This window comes from Triturus cristatus, chromosome 6 (assembly GCF_964204655.1).
Source record: "Triturus cristatus chromosome 6, aTriCri1.1, whole genome shotgun sequence".
Classification (NCBI taxonomy): Eukaryota; Metazoa; Chordata; class Amphibia; order Caudata; family Salamandridae; genus Triturus; species Triturus cristatus.
In genome coordinates, this window is record NC_140589.1 from 1811821098 (window position 1) to 1811838132 (window position 17035).

Genomic DNA, 17035 nt, shown 5'->3' on the forward strand with positions numbered 1-17035 from the left:
CATGAACACTGAATCCAGAAACATGGCTCAAAACCTAGCCATCAACAACACCTGGTATTGCACAATCGTTAGCGAACTTATCGTCAATAATGAGTCAGAGGCATGAACAAATGCCACCATAAAGTGGCAGCAGGGATGTAGCAAAACAGCTTCAAAATATTTATGATATACTGAGAGACACGCAGCGAAAGCAGGAGAGTTACATAGCAACAATGTCTGGCTTTCATAGTGAGGTGTTAACTGTCATCAAAAACCAGCAGATTTTTGTAAATGCGCTAATGGCCAACTCCTTGACACATGATAATGCGGTACCTCACAGCTCCTCTGCCACTGCTGTCGGTATCACTACTCCAACACACCATGCAACTACAGAGCAAACTGAGCAGCAATCTGAAGATTCTGATGAGGATGACTCTTCAGCTACACAATTTAAAAGGAAGACAGGACACTAAAAGCACATAGTCACATGTGTTTAATACCAAGAGGACTTTTTCTCCATTGATGAGAAACATTGCCAAAATACAATCTCTTCTCTAAACCGGTTACACCTGTGCCACAAATCAATTGTTTCTTCATTACTGAAGTTTAATAAATTGTGCCAACAACGATGTATAAATCACCACACAAAGTAAAAATAACTTTTTTGTTTTCAATACTCACAAACATGTCAACATGAGTGCATCTTCACAACTCTTGTATCAAGAGCAATGTGCCCTTGTCTTATGTTTGATCAATTTCACCATGTCACTGTGATTGTTGTGTGTAAATAAATGTGATCACCTGTGAAAGAGTATGTATATACAAAATGTAAGTTACATGCGGCTCATCAGATAGTCCATGCACTGCTGCATTCTGTCCATTTTCTGTAGCATTGTGGTCATCTGCAATTCAAGGCAACTGATCTTTAATCAAAAATAATCCTCAGTTTGGGTGGACATCCCATGGCTGCCACACAGTCCTGAAGTAGGGGGCGAGGTAATTACGGGTCCTGGTGCTGGTGCATTAGATGGTCCTGGATGTGGGACACTACCCCTCCATTGTCATTTCCAGTTGATCTTGGCTTCCCATTTCCAATTTTGTTTTGTGATCCAGAATCTTTTGCAAGCCATGTCTTGTCCGCCTTCTGCTTCTCATATGTCTGCAACATCCATCTGAACCCCTTGGCCACCTCACATATTTATGCGCATCTTGATCTTCTGATACGGAAATTCCTTTTCTCCTCTGCGGACATGTGATCTTTTGGAATATAAGTACACGTGTCAGTCAATGTGTACATAACTGACAAATGAATATAGGAAAAGCATACAATCATTTGTGATGATTCCTTAATCTTATGGCAAACACGATCACTGTGTGGGCCACACAGAGCCAAAAAGCATACAACTTATTTTGTTGAGCACATACTGTGCTATCAGCAAAACCTCTGTACGTAATACCTTGTTTACTATGAATGAAAAAGAATGAACACTAATGGACATGAGAAACCAGTTAACATACATCATGTCCTCAGACCATTTCTTAAAGATTTGGCATTAGGTGGCTCATCAGGTAACAGTCATGTAGTCATGTGATCCTTAAGCTGCAATAACTAATGTGATCACATAGTGTCACAGTATGTTTAGTACGAGGTTCATCTGTGCAAACCATTTGACCCGCATGTGTGTTCATTTCATACATTCATAGAGTAATGCACTGTTGCTGCAAGTGTCTTTTTAAGAAGCAGGTATTTGGTCTGTGTCTTACAAATGAGGCAACATCTAATTAATGACACTACTCATGTTGACTGAAATGCTTCATGCAATATAGCACCAGCAGGGTGAACTACACATGGGCTTATGAATCAGGCATACACGCCCATACATGTGAACATAGATTCATGTGATTGTGTACCTTGTTAATTCTAAAACACATCAAATAATTTCAATAGTTCAATTACAGCTACTTGTGCCTCATGTGAAATGGATTCATTTGTGCATTATGAATTCAATATTACACAGTCTAGACTCTGCAGCCATTTTTTCAGTACAAGATGTACCTCGTTTGCGTAATGACACAATAAAATCTTGTAATTAACAATGCACTATTCTTACCCCATTCAATTACACAAGGCAGACTGACAATCCAAGAGCTCAGTTGCATACGAATGAGTATGGGCCATTATTGTATATTGAAAGTGCAGGTTTGATCATAACATGCTATTACAAGACATCGGAACTGTGATACATGTAAAACAAATAATGGTCAGATGACTAAACATGCTCACATGAACTTTTGCAGACTCATGATGAGACAGATGTCAATGATGCAACTTGAGCATGGGCATATTGTGAATGGGTGTACTCCAGGGTATTACACTGACTCACCGAAAACATGCATTACAAACTTTAGGACAGATTTACAAGCCCCTTGTGCTTCCAGTACGTCACATTTTGTGACGCATTGGCAGCCCATTTCACTGCCCCATATTAAGAAGTTCAGAAGTAGAGGAAGAGTTACCCTGTGTGGCTTGTCATGTCCTTGTATTAATAGCCCCTTACACGCAGAACTTTGCATGGAAGGGGTGTTTCATGGGCATTGCTGTGGGTGTTCACACGCAACACCCATGGATCCAGACACATTTGCAGATTTACGGGGATTCATAAAACTGGAAATGCGTCAGTATGCTACTTCACCCTAGGGGTGGCGTAGCAAGGTGCAACAAGGAGAACTGTTTTCACTTATCATTGTTTTCTTCCCCTTACACTGCATGATCCATTATACAGCACGCATTGAAAGAGGAAAATTCCTGTACTGAATGTTTTTGTGCTGGAAGGGGCACCTTCCTGCACATAAACAATATCCCCATGACGCAGGCATCCTTGCACCATAGTGCATGTGCCAGTGCAGGGCAGATGTATTTTCGCCAGTGCAAGGGAGAGCACAGCAATGCGACATGAATAAATATGGCACATTCCTATGCTCGGAAAGTGCTTCAGCGTTGCACAAAGGGCTTGCGGTGCCAAGCTGCATCACCTTCTTGCAAATCTTCACCCATGTATATCCATGGCCCAGCTGACTCTGAGCTACCACCCACACTGCAACCCAGGAACACCATCCCGTTCAACAACTGGACACAACACCACCACTCACATGTGGTGAGGACTGTAGTAAGACTGTCTTACTCTCAAAACATCAAGCAGATGCTGCTGTCCACACTTGGCTTCTGCTACTGCAGTCAAAGTTGCAATAGGCACTCCATTGTGCATTCTGAACTGCAGATAGGCATGTCTGACACTTTCAGGTTTTTTCATAGGTCCAGGCACGTCTTCAAGCAGTACAACATTCACAATGTGTGACATCATGTTTTTTTAGTTTTTATAGCGTAAGCCAAGTTGAGACAGCAGCTTGCTGTAGTGATCTTCCTATAGTTCTCCACAGACAGTCATTTATTGTCATTGCTCATCATCAACATCACAACAAATGATGAATAATACTCACTGGTAGCTGTGGAGTCCGCAAATGTGTCCAACTACCCTTGGGTATATGGCTGGGGTCCACCTATGGCACATGAACATATGTACAATTAGCTGTGAATGCCGGACATATGTACAGTTTACGCATTTGGCTAGGAATATTGTCATGACACATGCAGCTAATTCACAGACCATGTAACTCTTTTTACATCAAGTACAGCAATGTAGTCCCACTGACACTTGGATGGTGTAAATGCTGGGTAACATCCACATCACAGTTCACTGAGAGTGACACAATGATGTGTAGCATCCCTGGGAGGTTGCATGTGCTTTGCCAGAATCATCATACATGCCCTCACGCAGACACAATCTTGGATCTGCAGCAAGCACAGCACAGAGACCACTCTACACACCGCCATAAACAACATCCTCACCCTCCTCGACCTAGGACACATCACAGACCTGATCGTACTCGATATCTTAGCAGACTTCAACACCATCTCCCACCGCACACTCACAGCCAGACTCCACAAATCCGGCATTCAAGTAACAACGCACTAATGGCTCGGCTCCTTCCTCACCGTGAGATGACAAACATTCAGACTCACACATTTCTTCTCAAAAACCACGTAAATCAACTGTGGAGTACACCAAGGGTCGTGACTCTGACACACGCTCTTCAACATCGCCATGGCCCCCCCTCTCCGCCATCGACAGACAGCACAGACTCAGCAAAGTATCCTATGCCAGTGACACACATATCATCCTCAGCCTCAACAAGCACACCATCACCACCAGACTCAAGTTCCTGGAAGGAATGAAAGACATTGCATCCTGGTTGAGCAACAGCAGCATGACGCCAGACTCTGAGAAGACATAGCTCCTCATCCTCGGATACTCCACCTCTGCATGTGACAACTCCTCGTGGACCACACCACTCGACACCCCCCAAACCATGGCATCATACTTGACTCATCACTTTCCATGGCCCAACAGGTATACTCCATCACATCCACATGCTTCAACACCCTCAGCATCTTAAAATGAATAAATGAAGAGCATCTCCAACACACACATTACGAGCCGGCAGGACAAAAGAAACACCCTCTACGCCAGGTTAAACAAATCTGTCCTCTGCAAACTCAAGACTGTACAGAACACTGAAGCCAGGCCCGTCGTTGGCATCATCTGACACATACACATCAACCAACACCTGCTAGACCTCTCATGGCTCCTCGTAGAAAAGAGTGTATCTTTCAACATACTCATCCAAGCGTGCAAATGCCTCCACAACAGCAGAGCCCAATACCTCAACTACAGATTCTCCTTCCATACCCAGAAGTGTAACCGCCGATCCGCCAAGCGTACACGTGCCCAAAGCCTGCACATTCACAGAGCAATAACGGTCTGAAGATCCTGCTCCTACATCGCATTAAAAAACTTGAGCAAGTTAACGATCAACATCAGGCACGCACCACACCCTGCATATCTTCCTTGACACTCTAATGACCTGACTATTTGACTGCACGGATCTGCTCCCCCTCCACGCCTTGATACCCTCACAGGTGAGTCGCGCACTCACAGCTGCTTATTCACATGACCCTTGCTTTGCTGAAGTGTAACTTTTAAAATGGGAAAAAGTGACACATCGGAACTTTAAGGGACTTGTAGATAAGTCCCATAAATTCCTGGATTGATTGATTGATTGATGCCTCATGCGTACATATACATTCTGACTAATGTGGAATATGTCATTTTCTCAAGATAGGAACATATTTACATGAAAGTGCCACAGTGAGGCATCACAAGCCCTTTATCAGTGCCACACAGCAGAAATTTCGGAGCACTGTAATGCATTCTACATATTTGCCAGAGAAAAGCGCTGTTAGTGCATCACAAAAAGTGACGTACTGGCAGCGCAAGGTACTTGTTATTATGACACATAGGGGCAGTTTTACAAGCCCCCTGCGCCACCACTACGTCACTTTTTGTGACGTACTGGTGGCGTATTTTCCTGCTCCATATTTACAAGCACATGAAAATCCACCCTGCGTGGCTTTTCCTGTCCTTGTAAATACGGTGCCTTTACAGGCAGCATTTAGCGTGAAAGGGGCGTTTCATGGGTGTTACTGTGGGTGTTCCCACGCAATACCCATAGAACAAGACACATGTCCAGATTTACTAGGAATCGTAAAGCTGGAAATGCGTGTGAATGCTAGGCCTCCCCAGGGGAGGCGTAGGGAGGCGCAACGAGGAGAAGTTTTTTCATTTCTCCTCGTTTTCCTCTTTCAATGCGTGCTGCATTCTACAGCACACATTGAAAGAGGAAAATGCCTGGTTTTCGGCACGGAAGGTGCCCCTTCCAGCTCTGCGCCAGAGTAGAGAACAGGAATACGACATATCATTGTAAATATGTTGCATTCATGTGCTCTGAAAGTGACTCAGTGCAGCGCAGCCAAATGGCTTGCAGAATGCACTACGTCACTTTTTGGTAAATCTGCCCACAGTGCCTAGATATTTCCCCCAAATGTTGGTGTGCAGCGCAATGCCATCATAGTTAATTTGTTTGAAGTTACATTAATGTAAACGTATATCGTTAGTGGGTATTGTGTGCACACACACACACACAGCAACATCTAGGAGACATGTCTGTGTGACACACACATATGTGAATTTTTAACATGGCCAATGAATGTCACACGTCGGCTTCATACATCACTGTTGATATGACACAAAAAGATCGATTGTTGCTTCACACAAATTTTCCCACCCTTAGCACTGTGTATATGCAAAGATGCCATTGATATTCATTGAAAATTATTTTGACTACATATGGGGCTGTGACATGACTACAAGCAATTTCGTCACAGACATCATGATGTATCTTCTCAGCGACCACTGCAACACCACTTATTCAAGTTAAATATATGGACAGAGCAATGTATGGCTTTGCTATATGCTTCTCACTGAACAAGAAATTTGTTATTAGACAATTACTTACCACTTGGTCCACTGACTTCCAGCCCAAGATAGTTGCGCAAGTCACCCTTTCGACTGACAAGATCCTGCCATCGGTGCTTAAGCTGGTGGACTGTGCGCTCAACCTCAAATATCCTGGCCATGTGGTGCTGTACCCTGCACCACCTCTGCTTCCTTTCCACTGCTGAGTAGCCCTTGCTCACCCTGACACCCGTGCTGATCATCTGTGGCAGGAAATGGAATATGAGTCATATAAGGCCCCCAAACTTTTTGTTGGACAGGTTTTTGGACTTGCCAGACATGTCAACGTATGATGTTGTTGTATAAAATTGAACTTAAGACAATTCAAAAGGAAACTTATATTATTTTTTTTTAAACTAACCCACCCCTATGATTAACCTACACCTAACTACCCCAACTAAATACTCACACCCCAAGACACGACAATTTAGACCACAAAAAACACTTTAAAATGACAAAGGACGGACAAACAAATGTTAAAAGTGCACACAAACCAGACAAAACACAGTCCAAACTCCAAAAACAATGACAGCACTCCTCAACAGCCTCCCCCATCAAGCACACTCCTAGGAATACTAAGAGAAAGTGAAAGTAACTGTGTACTTCCTGAATTTCAGCATTGCAGAGGCATTGCATCATTTCCTGCAATGATGCGTCACGTTTTGCGTCGTATTTCTGATGATGCGTCGTGTTTTCTACTCAATTGCTTTTTAGTTGACATCTGCATGCGTGACGTTTCTCTGTTTTGCGTGTGTGTCAGCCTTGATGAGTTAGGCCTCATGCAATGACATGCATTTGCACATGCAACGTGCCACGTTTTAAAATGTGCGTCTACTTTAAAGGAGATGCTACCCGTTTTTGTTTTTGCGACACTTTCATTGCGACACGTTTTTGGTGTCTAAGTGACTCAACCCCGATTTGTGATTGCTATACGCTTTTCAATTTGCGACACTTAACGGTTTGTTGCGACACATTTTGGGTGCCTGAGTAACACAACCCTGATTTGGGATTGCTTTACGCTTTTCAATTTCTTACACTTTATGGTCCGTTGCGACCTATTTTGGGTGTCTGAGTGACTCAACCCTGATATGTGATTGCTTTACGCTTTTCAATTTGCGACACGTAACACTTTGTTGTGACACATTTTGGGTGTCTGAGTGACTCAACCCTGATTTGTGATTGCTTTACGCTTTTCAATTTGCGACACTTAACGGTTTGTTGCGACATGTTTTGGGTGTCTGAGTGACTCAACCCTGATTTGTGATTGCTTTACGCTTTTCAATTTGCGACCCTTAACGGTTTGTTGCAAGACGTTTTGGGTGTCTGAGTGACTCAACCCTGATTTGTGATTGCTTTACGCTTTTAATTTTGCAACACTTTACGGTCCGTTGCGACACGTTTTGGGTGTCTGAGTGACTCAAACATGATTTAGTGGTGAATAGGTGGAATGTGTGGTATTGTGTAAGCTATGTGTCACGTAATGCACATGTATGTGTTCCTTTTCAACATGATGCATGATTTTATGATGGTTTGTGTTAATTTATGTTGACAACATTCACGTTCATCATGGGATATGTGTGCATACTTTTGTAAAAAAAGCAATTGCTTTGTTTGTGGTACTTTTGCGGTAGATTTGTGGATTACATTACATCACACATCATTAGCACTACCTGCAGGACATTTGTTACCATGTCACAGCGAGGCATCCTGTGTGTCTTAACAAATGTGTCAAATACCGCCTCTCACACAATCTTTTAATTATGTCAGTATTGCTACAACTGTAGATTTGCTACATCATGTGAAGATTTGAGTGACAATGTGTTTGCGACGTCTTATCTCTGCAGCTGTCAGGAATTCATCTCCGCACACCTTGCATAACACCTTGACCTGCATGATTTGTTTACACTCGCAGGGGTATCGCATAAATCATGTGGCCATATGTCTACAAAAATAACATTTTGATTGAACTAAGTATGAGGTGTTTTATTCTGCTTAACAAATGGTATTTGTAACATAATTCACATAGTTGTTACATGTGTAGGTTAGTTTGTATGTTTATTAGAAGGAAACATGCCCTGATATCTTGATTAAGTATAAACACGTGTCTTAGCACGTTATTTCTAGAACACGTGTCAGTAACACAAGTCGGAGGCACGTTGCAATAACCTTCCTTAAGAAAACTAATAAAGGAGCCAGCGCTCCTCTAATTGCTGGTGCTTGACTTTGGTGAAACGTGAGGAGTCTTCATTCACAAGCATCGAGGAGGCGACATCAAAGGAAGGAACAGTAAAATTTTGAAAATATTTTAGGACTTATGAATAGTTTTAAACTCAAAAGGTTATAGACATCTTTTTTTTTTGAAGAGACATTTTATAAACCGGTAAATATTGTGAATGATTATTGCAACAGTTTTTAAACAATCATAGAATTAAGAAGAGTTTATCATTTACTGGTTTTGAAGCACTTGTCGCCTTCTAAGAAAAACACAAGACCTGTCACAAGGTGATTTGAACTTGGATTTATTTAGTTTAAACTATAATCATAGTACAAGCATCACATAGTATGTACTTTATGTAACATATCTGCCTTCGTGTTTCAGTTACATCCAACAGTTACTGAACGTAAGAAACCCGGTCGGTCCTGGTGCCAGGAAGTAGCTGTGTCTTTTCTTCTCTTGTTTTGTCTCTTCCATACCCCGTTCCCTCTCGGAACACCTTACATAGACTTCTGTCCTTTTTCAGTAGTCTTGAGAGGTGTCCTGGGTGGTCAGGGAATTATTCTTTGCTCCTGCAGACAGCCTGGTATTCAGGTGAGGGGACTCAAGCTAATAAAAAGCCAAGTCACAAAAACCCAGGGCTGCCTGAGCGATGGATGTCACCACAGGGAATACCATGGGAGACGAACACCTTGACGAAACCCCTTCTTTGTTAGATCTAACCAGAGCTCTTGTTGCTTTGCAAAAAGAAGTAGCTACTTTAAAACAAGAAAATCAATCTTTACAAAGCAAATTGAATTGCTATAAACCGCATACTAATCCATGGGATAATCCAGGAGCCAAACAAAAAACACCAACAGTGCAACCACCACGTTTTAATTTTACTAATCAGGCTTCAGTAACTTCATCCTCAGGGATCCAACCGGTGAATTTAACTGTTACCACACCAGTGCCTATTCCCTTAGCACCCCCAGAGCGCTTTTTTGGAGACCATGCCAAATACAGTATTTTTATAACCCAATGTCAATTACATTTCCTGTGCCGTCCATCAGCTTTTCCCACAGATGCAAATTGGTAGCATTAGATGACCTCTATCTAAAGCAGAAAAAGATCGACGACGTCAGTTAAAATTATGTCTATATTGTGGCAAAACAGAGCATTTTGCTTGTTACTGTTCTTTACGACCTAATACCCTGAAGAAAGCAGTCAGACTTGTAGAAACGTCTGGTGAAGATAATACACATTTACCATCAGAAAACTCTTGGGGCCGGTACGAAGCAAGGCCTCCTTACCGAACTCACTAACTGAAGTGGCCTCTTCTTTTTCATTGGCAAATGTCAGTATGTCTCCTCCACGACATTTAACCCTGATCGTAACATTGATTTGGTCTCCCCAGATCCGTAAAGTGTTACCCATTTTACTTGATAGGTAATTTTCTGGATATCACACCAAAATTCTAGAAGTTCTAATTACTAGTGAATTGAGTGAGGTGCAGTCTGCACTAGCCTTTTTATTGCTAGATATTATGGAACAGTTTTCGCCCCCTGAGTGTGCACCTGCATTCCTCACCAAACTGTTGGATGCTATTGAAAAGAAAGGCTTGGACTCGCCAACACTCTACAGGATGCAGGGGATGACCAGTGTGGCAGACCCGAGACAAGTTCTTGAATGTGATTCTTCTTCGATAGAGTTTGACCAGCCAACCTTGTCAGATGTTTTAAAGCCGTTCCTTCAGGACCTGCCGAACCCCATCATTCCAACACCAGTTTACGCTGAAGTCCTTTCGACAGCCCAAGAACTGAAGAACTCCAAGGACTGTGCTCAGCTGTTGAGGAAATGCATGTGGTCTGCTAGTGTCCCTGCGCAGTCATGGCTCACCCTCCACTACCGGCTCAGGCATTTCTTCAAGCAGTGCCACAGCGCTAGCAAAAACCTCTTAACTGCAAAGTCGATGGCGGACATCTTCAGTCCTCTGCTGTTCCAATACCAGGCGCCAAGTTCTGAAAATGTTGAACACCACGACAACTCCATTGGCTTCTTTTCTTTAATGAATTTGGTTTCATTATAACATACGGACCAGGTAGCCAAAAACAAAAATCTGACACCTTGTCCAGGATTGGTGATCCTCCTCCAGAAACGAATAGTGATCAAGTTAAACCAATCATTCCTACAGAAAAATGAGTTGCTCCCTGTGTACCTCAAGAGTTTCTATCCAAGTTACAAGCTGCCCAGTCCGCTGAACCCATGCCTCCCACAGTTACTAAAAAAGGGGACTTTTGGTATTATCAAAACCAATTGTATCTCCCTACTCAAGAATTATGTGATACCATACTGCAATGGAACCATGATGCTGTACTAGCACGTCATCCAGGAGTGAAAAAGACCTTAGAGTTATGTAAAAGACAATTTTGGTGGCCCACACTAGTGTCTGACATCAAAAACTACGTCCAAACTTGTTCCACCTGTCTTTAATCCAAGTCCTCTCACACGACACCAGCTGGAGTGCTAATTTCCATGCCTATTACACCCTCACACTGGCATACCCTGAGTATGGACTTCATCACCGACCTCCCACCGTCCAATGGGTATTCCATTATTTGGGTGGTGGTGGTGGATTACCTAACCAAAATGGCACACCTTATTCCACTAAAAATCAGCAAAAGACCTTAGTGAGTTGTTCTTATAACACATAGTGAAATTACATGGACTTCCTAATGCAATTGTTTCTGATAGAGACCCTCAATTTACCTCCAAGTTTTGGTGGAGTTTTTGTTCCTTAATAGGAATTGATGTCCGTCTGTCCCCCGCCTATCATCCTCAAACTGATGGACAGACAGAACGCATGAATCAGACACTAGAACAAATCCTTCACTGTTTAATTTCCACATGGCAAACAGAATGGGATAAAACCTTGCCTCAGGTAGAATTTGTATATAATAATACCGAGCATTCTACAACAGGGGTTTCTCCATTCTTTTGCCTTTTCCGTTATCATCCTAGAATGCTTCTCATAATTGATCCTTCAAAACCAGAATGAATCCCTTCTGTGATAGAACATTTCAAAAAATTACAAGAAATACAAAAAAGTGTTCAACAACACATAGAACAGCAGAAACAAATAAAAACATAGGCTGATAAACATGCAAAACGTGCACCCAGTTATGCCATAGGAGACCAAGTCTGGTTATCCTCAAAGAACCTACATTTAGAAGGATCCTGTAAATTTCACCCTAGGTATCTTGGCCCCTTCCCAATTACCAAAATTATTAATCCTGTGACGGTGGAACTTTCACTGCCTCCCGATTTCCCTATTCACCCAGTTTTTCATGTATCCCTTGTAAAGCCATATGCAGGTAACACCCGGACAGTTCCCCACTCCACCACCAGTGAAGTTAAATGGACAATGGGAATATGAAGTAGCTAAGATCTTGGATTCCAAACGCATACGTGGGACGCTTTTCTATCTCACTGCTTGGAAAGGGTATGGCCCAGAGGAAAATTCATGAGAAACGGCTTCTACCGTGCATGCCTCTCGATTACCTCGGAGATTCCACCTAGCAAATTCATCTAAACCACGTTCCCTTGCAGGACTCTTGTGGGGGAGGACTGCCAGGAGTTCATCTCCGCACACCTTGCATAACACATAGACCTGCATGATTTTTTTACACTTGCGGGGTATCGCATAAATCATGTGGCCATATGTCTACAAAAATAAAATTTTGATTTATCTAAGTATGAGGTGTTTTATTCTGCTTAACTAATGGTATTTGTTACAAAATTCACATAGTTGTTACATGTGTAGGTTAGTCTGTATGTTTATTAGAAGGAAACATGCCCCGAAATCTTGATTAAGTATAAACACGTATCTTAGCACATTATTTCTTGAACACGTGTCACTAACACACGTCTGAGGCACGTTGCAATAACCGTCCTTAAAAAAACTATAAAAGGAGCTCTCCTCTATTTGCCGGTGCTTGGCTTTGGTGAAACGTGAGGAGTCTTCATACACGAGCATCGAGGAGGCGACGTCAAAGGAAAGAACAGTGAGCCAGCTCCAACATGTTCCACAGATAACATCACCCAGCAGCAAAAAGGAACCTTCACAGAGACAGAAGCTGCTCTTTCAGTTAAGTTAATTTAGTTTTGTAGTTTATTTTATTTTCCTGACAGCTCGTTCCGATTTGACATTGCGCTTTGGATTTCATTCAAAGGTCAAAGACACTTCATGCCATTACCGTGCAGTTTGTTCTAACCCTGGGCGTAGTTCGCGTAGTCGCGCTTCGCGAAGCTTCGCGAAGATGTAATTGCACTACGCGACCTTCGCGAAGCTTCGCGAGCTTGCGTAGTTGCTTGTGGCAACCTGTTCGCGATGGCTTTTTCTTGTTCGCGAGCGCGGTAAGCATGTTCGGGGAACTGTTTGTATGCTCGGGGGATATATCTCGCGATCTTACCCATGCGGTCGCCAATGGGCGCGGCCATCTTGTTTTTCTATAGTCCCGCCCGCTCGCGATGCCTTATTTCCTGTTCCGGGTCACGGATAGCGTGTTCGCGATGTGCATTGACGTGTTCGGGAGCGCATTTTACTTGTTCGCGATAAATTGTACATGTTCGCGAGAAATATCGCGCGAACTTACCCACGCGGTCGCGAATGGGCGCGGCCATCTTGTTTTTCACTCTATGCCATGTTTCTGGGCCTACTTTTGTATCCTCCCTTTATCACAGCAATCCTTTGTCTTTAAAGCCTTTTTCCTGACTTTTTTTAGTTATTATCTATCTCTCTTGCCTCAGTTTATATTTTGCATTTTATTTCTACTTTTACTGTGTTTTTGTTACTTTTATAAAGTTCTTTCTATCTTCTTCCCCCTAACTTTTTTTCCCCTTCAGACTTTTCGGACTTTTCTTTTCCGCCTCCCACCCACCCCAGAACCATGGCCAAGGGCACACCAAGTCCCAAGGGCAAGGGACCTGCAGGCGCAGAGAAGCGCCGCCTGCCTTGCGGCAGAATGCGTCCTGCAGGGGTGCAGGCCCGGCAACTGTTTGGGGAGGAGGAGGTGGCGGCTCTTGTTTTTTTTCATCCAGCGCCTCCTCCCCTTGACCTTGGCAGCAGGCGGCAGGCCCGGCTCCGGGTACGCTACCCAGGAGCGGCACCGTCGGTGGGCGAAGGTGCGCCGGGCCGTGTTCCGGTGCACTGGGATCCAGCGCACCCACAACCAGCTAGCTCACCGGTGGTCCGACATCCTGGACCGGGAGCAGGACCTGTTGGACCTGCTAGGTGTCGAGGTCATCGGGCTTGGTGAGTAACTGATTGTGTATATTAAATTAGATGAACAACAAGATTACTGCTGCGTGCCAAGCGTTGCTGGTATTACGTTCCAAAAACCAAAAAGCAAAATGTTCTTTGATTTAAGGACCCAGGTGCACGGTGGTACTCTTACTTGTTTGCAACGTAGTTTGCGCTAGCTTGTGCTGATGCTGATTATGTAAGAGTTTACTTTACAGAACTGAAGTTAGGTAATGCGATTTGCTAGAGAGACTCTAGTCCTTCCATTGTCCTACTGTGAAATAGTGGTGGATGGATATTGGATACTAGGTTTAGTTTGTTAGTAGTAGTTACTAATTGTTTTATGCGGTCTGCGTGACGCATCCTCTGTCACTGAGTGCTGCTTACCCCAGTCCTCCGTCGAACCTTTTGTACTTTGTTTAGTGAGTGGTAGGCTTAGCATGGTCAGTCAGTAGCAGAACTAGATCAGCATTATGCAACCAACCCACAATTTGTTGTATGTATGCACTAATGTATGCAACTATGCATGTGTCCTCCATCTCATCATCTATGCATTTGATGGCTGAAAAAAATTGAAGTGCAGACTTAGTGAACAATTGGCCCGTCTGGAATAGGTGGTGTAGGTCAGGTGGTACTTACTAGGCTTTGTTAGTATTTGGAATCAGAATGATCAAGGAACACTGGAGTGTTCATAAATAAGTAGACGATCCGTAAATGCACTAGGAAGCAGCCAGTAGTCGATCCATCTGATTAGATAGGTCAATTTTATTGCACTTGTTGTTTCCTAAAATGTTCTATGACTTATTGTTTTTCCAAATGATTTATTATTTTTCTCACAGCACTCCTTAATGTTGGTCTCTTTCTTTATTATATTTTACATGATCATCAGCACCACCCAGGGGCAAGAAGACGGGGTCGGAGTCGGCGGGGGAACCCCAGGACCTCTCCTCTACTGAGGCTCCTGCAGCTGGCCCCAGTAAGTCCTCCATTGGTTAGATTGACATTTATATTTCCCTAAATGTTATGTTACTGCATCTTTTTTTCCCAAACTCTAAATTATGGTTCCACTTTCTGAATCTCTTTTTTACAAAAGCTTACTTCTTTGACCTTGACTATCTGTTTACTAATTCTGTTTATCCCTGCCTCGAAGTTGCTTCTAACTCCCTCTGCTATGACTCTCTGTGCTACTAATACTACTACTACTATTACTATTATTACTCTGTGTGTAGCGAAGCTTGCACAGTTGCCCACTCTTTAATAGAAGGTTTTCTTTGCAACAATAAAACTCTGATTGACCAATAGCTCTAGCCACTGGGTCCTGTCCTTTGGGTTGTCCTCTTCAAGTCTTCTCAATGTTGAGGCTTTGACAATTACCACAAACAAAATGCCCAACCAGATATTTGACTAGTATTTTTGATCGGATAGTACATGATACTACTATTGTCTAGGATTCTGCAGAGCCACATACAGAACTATGCACAACAAAATAGGATGGTGCTGATGGGAGGTTGGATCTTACTGATCACACCTCAGTCCGAAGAACCCAGGATCCCCTAACAGACTAGCTATAGTGTCTCACATTAGGGTCCCACTCCCGACCCCCCCACGAAGACGATACACAATGTTGATGATGACGGAGACAGAGACAATCCAGAACATAATAACAAACACCATTTTGCTCACACACTTGTGTAAGTCCACTCCACCACACCAAATACCACAGAGTCTATGTGTAAGTTCAAAAGGTTTATTTGAAACAAGTATCAAACTCTGTACATCGTTAATATGAAATTTAATTTACGACAGCCATAGTCAATAAGCCAGCAAAAAGCCTAACATTAAAACAGTAAACATTTACAAGTGCATGATTGACAACAAGAACAAGAGCCAAGATCTTTATAATTCTGGAAGATCCCTCACCGTAGAACGTAGAAATACTGGTTACATCATCTTGCATCCACTATGCTCTGTAAATCTCTGGTTTGTAGAAGGGAATCTTTCGCCTATGATATATGAGAAAAACGCTGCGAGTTAGCCGTTAGATAGTATACTGGTGAATGATGCTAGCATTTTGCAGTCATGCCAAAAAGTGTAACATGTATGTGTGATGGCTAAGCAATATAAACTAAACAAAGTCAATATGTTGTTTTTTTTTCGACCTCTTCACTTGTACGCAACAGTCAAGCGGCCTTAAAGGCATCTACTGCACATGTCAATACGCTGGCAGGTATAATATGCACCAAAAGAGTAGTAGTCGACATGATGAATCTAAAAGGGTTACTCATGGCTCAGGCTAACTTTCAAAAGAGTAGAGTAGGACTAGATGACCCTAGGAAGTGGAACCATATCCTACTAGTGTCTGTCTACTGACTGTACTTACTGTCTAGTGCTGATGTATGTTGCATCGCATTAACTTTTTGTTCAATGTTCCAAGTGAACACTTAAAATAGGGGGGAGGTTTACAGGCATCTAAAAAATTTTTGATGCTTTTTTCTAGGCACACTACCATCCACCAGTGCCGTCGGGGCCAGCGATGCGGCCATTCCGGAGGGGGCAGGCGAACTGGCGGCACCTGCAGGAGACACAGGGCCCAGGGGGGATCCAGCAGCAGTGGCCGGCGGCGGTAAGTTATATTCATTACTTCTTGACATTACAGCTAGATGGAACTGTGTTCACTATTTCACTGTACTGTGCGACATTATACAACGGTTGAAGAAGACACCCTTTACGTAGCATTACCAGCGTGAGTAGAGTAACCAATGGCCTCTTCTATTTGACTCCAAAATCAGCTGTGAATGTTTTATGGAGAAGACAAACTCAGATCAGATGACCTTCATGGATGTGTTGAACATAGAGGGAAAGCACTAAGGGTGGAAGGACGGGCGAGATAAACAATATGACTGACCGGCAGAGAAGGATATGTTGTTGGAAGCATGTATAGGAGTCTGATAGTAATAAGATCAGATGCATGGGTTGTCGAAGGATGGGTGGAAGGTGAAAGAATGCCTGCCTGGGTGGGCGACACAGTATGGGTGGATAGTACTAGATAGCAAGAATCAGCGGTGTTTTTGGTTCAAACTCAAAGCC

The 17035-nt window shown here is 43.1% G+C and overlaps 1 pseudogene; it reads left to right on the top strand.

Annotated features, from left to right (window-relative positions):
• Nucleotides 1-10192: 10192 nt before the first annotated feature.
• On the top strand, nt 10193-10735 carry LOC146822061 (phosphatidylinositol 3-kinase regulatory subunit alpha pseudogene; annotated as a pseudogene).
• The last annotated feature ends 6300 nt before the right edge of the window (nt 10736-17035 follow it).